This window comes from Homarus americanus, unplaced genomic scaffold, assembly GCF_018991925.1.
Source record: "Homarus americanus isolate GMGI-L3 unplaced genomic scaffold, GMGI_Hamer_2.0 scaffold9476, whole genome shotgun sequence".
Taxonomy (NCBI): Eukaryota; Metazoa; Arthropoda; class Malacostraca; order Decapoda; family Nephropidae; genus Homarus; species Homarus americanus.
The window spans coordinates 24,749-35,000 of NW_024745389.1; the positions used below are offsets into that span (position 1 = coordinate 24,749).

Here is a 10,252-nt window from a genome sequence, read left to right on the forward strand (position 1 = left end):
CCTTTGTCTTAGCTAATACTGGGTTTTATTTACAATAATTGGGCGCCAATATAAGAGAGGTGGTGACGTAACTGGATGACCTGGGGATTAGGGACCTCCTTGTTGACATATAATCCTACCACCACCACCACCACCACTACCACACCACAACCACCACACCACTACCACACCACACCACTACCACACCACTACCACCATCACAACCACAACCTTTAGCTAGACACCACACACTATTACTCGCCTCCAGAAACGATCGCTCACCAAGACTTACACCGAACCTAACTCAACCTAACCTGGCCCAATTCCAACTCAGCCTCAACTTAACCTTAACCTGGCCTAGTCCAACCTTCAACCAACCTAACCAAACTAACTTAACTTAATCAATAAAATGAAACACACAGAGTATGAAGATGTATTACTGTATTCACTGCAGCAGAGTTAGCCAGTTGGTAATACAGATGAATACAGGAATACAAGATAAGTTAGTGTATTGTTGAATAAGTTAATAACAATACAGAGATTACAGAGTCTACTTATACTGTGTGGGTGTATGTGTGGGTGTAGAGGGTGTGGGTGTATGTGTGGGTGTAGAGGGTGTGGCTGTAGAGGGTGTGGGGTGTGAGGTGTGGGTGTAGAGGGGCTGGGGTGTGTGGGGTGTAGAGGGGAAGGTAGAGGGTGTGGGCTGTATGTGGGGTGGGAGGGTGGCTGTAGAGGGTGTGGGGTGTATGTGTGGGGTAGAGGGTGTGGTTGTAGAGGTGTGGGGTGTGGCTGTAGAGGGTGTGTGGGTGTAGGTGGTGGTGTGGGTGTAGAGGGTGGCTGTGTGTGTGGGTGTATGTGTGGGTGTAGAGGGTGTGGCTGTAGAGGTGTGGCTGTATGTGTGGGTGTAGGGTGTGTGTGTGGGGTTGTATGTGTGTAGAGGGTGGCTGTAGAGGGTGTGGTATGTGTGGGTGTAGAGGGTGTGGCTGTATGTGTGGGTGTAGAGGGTGTGGCTGTATGTGTGGGTGTGGGGTGTGGGAGGTATTGTATGTGGGGTAGAGGGTATGTGTGTGTAGGTGTGGGTGAGGGTGTGGCTGTGTGGGTGTGTGTGGGGTGTAGAGGTGTGGCTGTATGTGTGTGTATGTGGGGTGTAGAGGGTGTGGGTGTAGAGGGTGGGCTGTATGTGTGTGTAGGTGGGTGTAGAGGGTGGCTGTATGTGTGTGGGTGTGTGGGTGTGTAGTAGGTGTGGGTGTAGAGGGGTGTGTGGGTGAGAGGGTGGGTGGGGTGGCACGTGTGTGTATATGATGAGATGGGAGTGGTGGGGAGGAGGGAGTGTAGGGGGAGGGTGTAGGGAGGAGGGGGGAGTGAGGGGTGTAGGGGAGGAGGTGGTGGGTAGGGAGGAGGGGGGAGTGTAGTGGGTGTTGGGGGGGGGGAGTTTGAGAAGATGGACAACTACGATGATGGAAAGGCTCACCCCTAGTTTAGGGGAGATGGGAGGAGACGGTAAGGGAGGAGACCGTGATGATCAAACCCAGGTGGTTACAGACAGACGATGGAGAGACGAGGCGTGATGTGTGCGTCAGGAACACCAAGGCGAGAGCTTAATACCTCTTGTTATTATACAAACTTTTCCTCCTTCTCCTCCATCTCCCCTTCCTCTTTCCTCTCTCAATCTTCTCTCAGTTCTCACTACTACCCTCACCCTTCCTTTCTTCATCTCCCCTCTTTTCCCTCATTTATTTATCTCCTCTCTACACCCCTCATCTCCTTCCCTGTGTCCCTACCTCCCACCAGGGTCATCAGGTCAAGGGTCAAGGTCAGTCCGTCCGTCGAGAGAGAGAGAGAGAGAGAGAGTACTCCACTTTCAGCTCACATTACACCTTAACTAGGACTGAACACCTGATGGGGAAGAGTATATACCCGACGAAGGGCTGGAGGAGAGGGAGGGAGCGATGCCTGGAGGGAGGGAGGGGGGGAGGGGCGAAGGGCTGGAGGAGGGAGGAGGGGCGAAGGGCTGGAGGGAGGGAGGGAGGGAGGGCGATGGGCTGGAGGGAGGGAGGAGGAGGAGGGGAGGGAGGGAGGGAGGGCGATGGGCTGGAGGGAGGGAGGGGAAGGATTAGGGGAGTGTTGGCTTGCTTAGGGATGCTGGGACACCTCATTAAAGAGACCTGAAGGAGGGAAGGAAGAAACAATTGCTGGAGAGTTAGTTGTATACCTGACGGAAGGGAATGACTGGAGGAGAGGAGAGGAGGAGGAGAAGGAGGGAGAAGGAAAGAATAAGGAGGGGGGGAAGGAAAGAAGGAACGTTACCTTGGTTAGAGACGTGAAAAAATACTCCTTGTTAAGAGGACTATAAACGAAGGAGTGAATGAAACACTCTGGGGAATTAGTTATAAACCGACGAAGGGAGGGAGGAGGGGGGGGGGAAGGCCAGGTGCTGGGAAGAGTTCCTCCTTCAAGAGAGATCGGAGGGTGGAAATGCAAATTGGTTATCATGAGAGAAGGAGAGGACGGGTCACGCGATATGGCCTTCACCCCCACCACACGCTTGGAGGAGGAGGGGGGGGTGAGGGGGTGCAGGGTGAGGGGAGGGGGGATTTTGTGGTGGTAGAGGGAGGAATGTGGTGGTGGTGGTGGTGGTAGGACAACGGCTAGTGATCAGTGCCCCATACCTCCTCCTGTGTTATATAGAATTCACAAAGGTCAGGTCAGGTCAGGTCAGGTCAGGCTTTGAGAATTAAAATATAAACATTGGGTTTATCTACTCAATACAACACGTAGTTACAGTCTTAATATATCAACTATCTTATCAGCAATAAAAATTTCACACACACACACACACACACACACACACACACGGGCCCCCTATCTCAGCCAAGGTTACACCGACAAAGAAACCGTGTTGAAGAATTAACAACCAACTTATGTGTTCTAAATAAGGTTATATATGTTGTAATGTTTACCATAATGTAGCCCCTCCCTCCCTCCCCTCTCGTGTGTCTGTTCCTTTGTTGTTAGGTTAGGTTTATGATGTCATTGTATGTACTTAGGAAAGGTGGGAGGAATGGTGATACCCCCTCTCCCATCACCCACCCGTTACTACTTGGTGGTGGTGGTGGGTGATAGTAGTAGTGGTGATAGTACTAAGACCCCTATTTACTGTACCCCATTAAGAGAGAGAGAGAGAGAGAGAGAGAGAGAGAGAGAGAGAGGGGAGAGAGAGAGAGAGAGAGAGAGAGGGAAGACAGCAGCTCTCAGAAAGTATACATACAGCACCATCATAGAATCTAGGACACGACCCACAATTATCTTAACTTGTCCTCCTCCCCCTCTCCTCCTCCTTCCCTCCCTCTGATGACGCTACGAAACGGTTGTTGTCATAGGGATAACTCCTCTCCCTTAAATAAAACAAAAGGGTGGAAACAAATGGTCTTATCTTCAAACACAGTCGATGGTTTAAGTCAGACGGAAACCCCTTACAAGAGAGTGTGGGTGTGTGTGTGGGGTGTGTGGGTGTGTGGGTGTGTGGGTGTGTGGGTGGGTGTGTGGTGTGTGTGTGTGTGTGTGTGTGTGTGTGTGTGTGTGTGTGTGTGTGTGTGTGTGTGTGTGTGTGTGTGTGTGTGTGTGTGTGTGTGTGTGTGTGGGTGTGTGTGTGTGTGTGTGTGTGTGTGTGGGTGGGGTGTGTGTGTGTGGGTGGGTGGGTGTGTGTGTGGTGTGTGTGTGTGTGTGTGTGTGTGTGTGTGTGTGTGTGTGTGTGTGTGTGTGTATGTGTGTGTGTGTGTGTGTGTGTGTGTGTGGGTGTGTGTGTGTAGGTGTGTGTGTGTGTGTGTGTAGGTGGTGTGTGTGTGTGTGTGTGTGTGTGTGTGTGTGTGTGTGTGTGTGTGTGTAGTAAGTTGTGTTTATATTTTCTTAGTTCGGTGAAAAGGTTTAATAAAATGGAGATAACACAGACAGACAGCATGACAGGTTGAACTGTTTATCTTCTTCCTTTGGTGTGTGGGTCCCGCCGCCTACTGCTGTGTGGTGTGTGTGGGTGGGTGTGTGTGGGTGTGGGAGGAGGAATATGTGGGTGGGTAACAGTGTGGGTGAGTGGGTGGGCGGTTAAGTCGTGTTAGTCTAGATACGTGGGCGGTCAAGTTATATATAGGTGACGGTGACTTGGCGGTAAGATCAGCCAGTCATTCAGTCAGTCAGTCAGTCAACCAGCCAGACAGCCAACCAGCCAGTCAGGTAGGTAGTCAGGTAGTTAGTCAGTCAACCAGCCAGCCACACTCTACCGTAAGACAGGTAGGCAAGGTGGAGGTGCCGTCCCCCAGTAGCTTATCTGGACCGCGTGTGAATTCCTGCCCAGCCAAAGGGGGAGGGAGGGGGGACGTGTGGCGGAAGCTGAGTCATGAAAGGTATATAGGCAGGGAAAAGGAAGGAGAGGCATGTAGAGAAGTTTGAGGAAGTTTGAGGTATAAAGAGAAGTGGAGGGGGGAGGGGAGGGGGGGAGGGGAAGTGGTAGGGGGGGAGAAGGGAAGTCAGGGGAGGTACGTTGAGGAGGCGTGAGGAACTGTGTGGGAGGGAAGAGGTAGAAGGAGGGGGGGCCGCTTGAGGAGGGAGGTCGTGTAGGGGAGGGGGTAACGATGGCAATACAAGTGGGGGGGGAGGATGTTTGGGAGACGTGAAGAGTGGCCAGATAGACGTAGTGGATGTGCAAGAGGTGATCATGGAGGTCCGTGGGGGGCCGGGAGGGGGGGAAGGGGTTGGTAGGTGACCTGTGGAAGCTCGGGCTGGGCCTTCATAGCCTCTTACACACGCGCTACATGACTTCACCCCTGAGAGCTGCCTCAGTTTTGGATTTGCTGAGCTGTTACACCTCAAGCACTACCAGCTGAGAGTGTTTGGATGGCTGCGCATAATGGCGTAGGCTGTGGAGGCGTAGGTTAAAAGCAATGGCGTAGGCTGTGTGTAGAGACGCAGGGGTGGGGGCAAAGGCAGCTGGGGGACAAAGGCGCAGGCTGGGGGCAAAGGCGAAAGCAGGTGTACAGAGTCGCAGGCTGGGGGGGACAAAGGTGTAGGCTAAAGGGGCCGGCGTAGGTTGGGTGTAGAGACGTAGGGTGGGGGACAAAGGCGTAGGCTAGTACAGAGTCGTAGGCTGGGGGACAAAGGCGTAGGCTAGGTACAGAGTCGTAGGCTGGGGGGACAAAGGTGTAGAGGTGTAGGTTGAGTATAAAGATGTAGGTGTCCACAACAATCACAAGTACACCCTAGGAACCAGTTGGTATCCCACACACGTCTGCCAGAACCAACACAGCATATTAATCTACACACACGATACAACACACACACACACACACGGGGTAAGATAATGCCATGCCACTCCCCGCCTTGAGGTGTCAAATTTGGCCGTCTGATCGCTTGTGGGGTTGACTGTAAATGCCTTTCTCGCTCCATTAGAGACGAATGACAATACAACAAATGCTATATATATATTTCTTTTATTATCGATTTATTCCATAATTCAACAGAAATTTACAGTATTCTTGTATCGTTCGGGTCTAAACTACCTTTCCTTGTCCTTATACAGAGACTGAATCCTTGGGGTCGTATCTGATTCGAATTCTCAAAAGGTTAGGTTAGGTGTGGCTTGGGTTAGGTGGGGCTTGGGTTAGGTTAGGTTAGGTTAGGTGTGGCTTGGGTTAGGTGTGGCTTAGGTTAGGTGTGGCTTGGGTTAGGTTAGGTGTGGCTTAGGTTAGGTGTGGCTTGGGTTAGGTTAGGTTAGGTGTGGCTTTGTTGGGTTGGGTTAGGTTCCTGAGTTAATTTTCCCCCTGGCTATATACCGGTATATTTAACTTTGGTTAATGGAATCACCTGAAGCTTAGCCCCACTTTGCCTCACCTAAAGACTAGCCCCAGCTTATTTCACCTGAAGATTAGCCACAGCTTACCTCACCTAAAGACTAGCCCCAGCTTATTTCACCTGAAGATTCACCTCAGCTTATTTCACCTGTAAATTAGCCCCCCTAACCCTACCTGGGCCAGACGTGTGATATAGGATGATCCACGGGTGTCCAGTGACCCTTAACAGACAAGAGCGTATGAAAGTTTAAAAACCGTGACGTAAGAATGACGTAAATCTATAAATGAATGACGTAAGAATGACGTAAATCTATAAATGAATGACGTAAGAATGACGTAAATCTCTAAATGAATGACGTAAGAATGACGTAAATCTATAAATGAATGACGTAAGAATGACGTAAATCTATAAATGAATGACGTAAGAATGACGTAAATCTATAAATGAATGACGTAAGAATGACGTAAATCTATAAATGAATGACGTAAGAATGACGTCAATCCCAGACTTACTCTTCAACGGAGGAAACTATTCCATTAATCCCATCAGAGAGTAACTCATATTCCTGGATTAACTTAAACCCAGAGTTAATCCATCTAATGAGAGGATTTTTTTTATGGATTAACTATAAAAAATTAATCCAACTTAAGAGTATCAAATAAATCCGCTAATCCATTTATAGTCATTATTATTTATGGATTAATCCTTAAATGAAGTAAAAAAAATCGACTAATTAATCCACGAACGCAGTGAAGAGTAAACAAAGAGCCTCAAGGTCAGCCCTCCCCTAGGACCTGTTAATTACCAGGTGATTCCCCAGTTACCTTTCATGTTGTTACCTGCTGTGTGCTAACAGTCTAAGACACAGCAGTTCGCAGCAGCGTCAACAGCCAATGAGAAGGTAGCAACACCAACAGCGTCTTAGTAGTTGACACAGCGGTAACAGCATGGACAGGCTAATGACAGAACAGCATCATTAACAGCGTCAACAAGCAGGCATTCCAACGAAAAAGGTAACGCCGTCATAACAGCACTAGGAAGCTAAGATAACAGCACTAGGAAGTTAAATAACAGCACAAGCCACAATAACAGTCGAGTGGTAACAACAGAGAAGGTAAGCATCACAGTAGCGAGGAGGAGGAGGAGGAGGATTTACGTGGTCAGGCGAAATCAAAATGACCTCTTACTGCCCCCTTCCCTCTCTCCCTCTCTCCTTCCTCCATCACGACCCCTTCCCTTCCTCCCTCACTCCATCACGACCCCTTCCCTCTCTCCTTCCTCCATCACGACCCCTTCCCTCCCTCCCTCACTATCCCTTCCCTCTCCTCCATCTCATCCAAATGGGGAGGTAGGGGAGATGGAGGGAGGGAGGGAGGGGAAGGTCGGGAAGAAGAGGGGGGGGGGGAGAAGTAGGAAGTGGGGAGAGGCAAGAGGAGAGGGGTGTACAGTCGACCCCCACCGCCACCATTGCCAACACAAAACACAGGAAAAGGACAATATCTTTATTCAGGAGTATGCAAATTAGTCTGGCACCACTGACGAGACGCGACGAGGGGCAGACTGAACAACTGGCCGACTGACTGACTGTTTAACTAGCTGACTTACTAACTGTTTAACTAGCTGACTTACTGACTGTTTAACTAGCTGACTTACTGACTGTTTAACTAGCTGACTTACTGATTGACTGACTGGCCACACAGAGACACCATTAAAGCCTTCAACATCCCCGACTGTCAGTGGGTCTCTACCGTAAGTACTATCTGACAGCCCATACTCTGACAGTCACTGAAGTAGACAGCCAACAGGGTGATCCTTTGCTGTCACCTGCTGCCCTACAAGTACCACCTGACAGCCCAGATACTCGTCATACTTACGACTTACAGCAGACAGCGCCGCCCTTTGACAGCAGACAGCGCCGCCTCTTGACAGCAGAAAGCGCCAACACGTCACTTGAAAACAACCAACCCGCATGATAAACTTCCTGCCACTACCAACCACCATCCACCACCACTACCACCATCCACCACTACCACCACTACCACCAGAAGAGGAAGAAGGAGGTGGGGCTAGTTGATAAAGGAGGAGGATAAAGAATAAGAGGAGAAGTAATGAGAGAGAGAGAGAGAGAGAGAGAGAGAGAGAGAGAGAGAGAGAGAGAAATAAAACCCCGCCCGCCCTGTTCATGCCCATACTGCCCGCCCTACCCGTACTTACGTTCCTGCTCCTGTCTATGTCGTTCCTGTCCCCAGGATAAAGGGGGTGAGAGGGAATGAGAGGACTTAAAACATCTTTGACTTCAGCATTTTACTCAACCTGAAGAATAATTTTGTATCTAAATGTCAACAAAACTCTGGAGGTGAGGTTAGGTCAGGTCAGGTCAGGTCATAATTATCGCGTCTTCCTACTTGTTGAGCTGCTGAGGTATGACGATGGGCAGCACTAAGACTGACCATCATCCAGCAGTGTGTGTCAGGGGAGAGTGAAAACAGCATTAACACACACACACACCTGCCATCATCCTTCAGTTGAGGTGAGAATGTATGGGAGAGGGGGGGGGAGGGGGGTGTGGTAGAGTGAGTGTGTATAGTTAGTGTATAGTTTGTATGGTTAAGTGTGGTCATCTAGCGAGTCATAAAAAGGTTAACAGACTCTTCACGGTGTATCTACGGGTGATCTTTAACTACCGCAGGTGATAAGGGATTCCATGTTTTCTCAACCTAGCAATCAAGGTGCCGCTAGACCCATCAACCTGCACAACACCTGCCTATCAGAGCGTCCCTCCTGCCTCCCTTCCTCATGAGTAGGTTGTATTGCAGGAGGTGTCAATCAGGTCTTCCCTTGGGACCTTGGACATCAGTAACCTGTGGTAGTTCTTCGTCAGGTGGGTGTTGAAGTATAATGTGAGATTTTTTTTTACTTTGGTGATAGAACATCTCCTCTGCCTCCTCCATCAAACAATAACAAATACGATTTTATATCCCACAGTGTACAAAAAAGGTAGATGACTGTCTGTCTGTGTGTGTGTGTGTGTGTGTGTGTGTGCGTGTGAGAGAGAGAGAGAGAATCATCATCATAACACTTGTTGACACTCAGCCTGGCAGACAGTGTGACGCCGTGACACTGAAATATGACGACCTGGTCCAGCAAGTTGTATCATGGATATGTGACGGGTCCTTCTTATCCCAGGTCTCAGGTCACGCTCTACAGGTCTCAGGTAACGCTCTACAGGTCACACTCTACAGATCACACCTTTCCTCTATACCTGAACACATTTGTAAATCTTCCCACTGGTTATTAGAAAGGTAAGGAATGCTTCATTGATTATCGTTCTTTGCATTACCTGTCCACTTCTCTCTCCCCACCCCCTCTGTCTCCCTCCCTCTCTCTATTCTCTCACAAACTCTCTCTCATTACAACAGGTAGTAGTGAACACAGGCCAGGTGGAAGCCCCTGAGGTGTACAACATGTGAGAGCTCGTTATGGCGGCCCATTACCTGTATTTTCACTCGAAATTTGGGTTAAAGGTTATGTGTGTGTGTATGTGTGTGTGTGTGTGTGTGTGTGTGTGTGTGCGTGTGTGTAGCAGTCACCGGCACACACACACACACACACTGTCAATAATTTCGTTTCCTTTCCCCTCAGTAAGGTAGGTCAGGTCACGTGAAGATTACCGCCCCCCCTTATTCATAATTTTGAGAATATCCAGTGCCCCTAACTAACCTCACCCCCCCTCCAGGTAGCGTAAGGGTCAATTAATTACTCAACAGGTGAAATAAACTAAGGGTGTCTAATCTTCAGGTGTTCCGACAAGTAACTTATGCTATCAAATGTGTATAAAATCTTATCTAACATAAAGGTAAGTTTATTCTTTCTTCCCGAGTGACTGTGTGTTTGTCGTCCTTGGTTTCTAGTTATTGATGGTAAATTAACTAGAGGTGATTGTGGTGATTTTTTACTGACTTACACTGTTAATTTACCTGTTGTTATTGTGTTTGTTAAATCACCGTTTGCTAACAGATAATCAGCCAATTTTGTTCTCTCTCTCTCTCTCTCTCTCTCTCTCTCTCTCTCTCGCTCTCTCTCTCTCTCAATAACCGCCTTGCCACAGGGATCACGTACACACCAATCACCAATAACACACCTCCCTGTTTCTACCTGGGATTACAGGTGTTAATTAAGCCATTGTTTGAAGGTAAGCTACAGTGACGACACCACCTGTTTCCCCCAAAATACCTCAGCCTGTTATGACGTCACTTCCTATACAGCAGTGACGTCACCTCCCCCACAACACAGCAGTGACGTCACCTCCCCACAACACAGCAGTGACGTCACCTCCCCACAACACAGCAGTGACGTCACCTCCCCACAACACAGCAGTGACGTCACCTCCCCACAACACAGCAGTGACGTCACCTCCCCACAACACAGCAGT

The 10,252-nt window shown here is 49.2% G+C and overlaps 1 protein-coding gene across 2 annotated transcripts in view; it reads right to left on the reverse strand.

The window, feature by feature from the left end:
• The window catches only part of LOC121878662 (pro-interleukin-16-like), a 53,800-nt gene that overhangs the window by 22,579 nt on the left and 20,969 nt on the right, over positions 1-10,252 (reverse strand). The gene's annotated exons all lie outside the window — the stretch shown is intronic.